We start from the raw sequence: 369 nt of genomic DNA, 5'->3' as shown, positions 1-369 counted from the left end.
GTTGTCAAAATATAGCGCATTGAGCGTCAATTCATTTCTTGAATTTGAATTATTCATTGATAATGTAGGTGAGAAGGGAGAAGATTAGTGAAAGGATGAAATTCCTTCAGGATCTTGTGCCTGGTTGCAGCAAGGTATGTAGTGTTAATTTAGGGTCCTTATTAGCTAGGACGGCAAGGTGTAATTGACCCCAGATATCTTTTTCTCATCAGGTCACTGGAAAAGCTGTTATGCTTGATGAAATCATCAATTATGTGCAATCACTACAGCGGCAAGTTGAGGTATTGATAAGTACTCCCAGTTCTTCTGTTGTTATTCAACTTTCATGCTACCTGGATGAGTTTTTTTGCATATTACGTCGTTCTTCAA

General features: G+C 37.9%; 1 long non-coding RNA gene across 1 annotated transcript; it reads left to right on the top strand.

The window, feature by feature from the left end:
* Positions 1 to 32: 32 nt before the first annotated feature.
* Positions 33 to 369, top strand: LOC110011551. Its single transcript, XR_002286552.1, has 2 exons — positions 33 to 134; positions 213 to 369. It is a non-coding gene; the product is annotated as an uncharacterized LOC110011551 (long non-coding RNA).

The sequence above is a fragment of the Sesamum indicum genome, unplaced genomic scaffold (genome assembly GCF_000512975.1).
Source record: "Sesamum indicum cultivar Zhongzhi No. 13 unplaced genomic scaffold, S_indicum_v1.0 C05065, whole genome shotgun sequence".
NCBI lineage: Eukaryota > Viridiplantae > Streptophyta > Magnoliopsida > Lamiales > Pedaliaceae > Sesamum > Sesamum indicum.
Note: the sequence above shows the minus strand (reverse complement) of the source record. Positions and strands in the feature narration are given on the sequence as shown.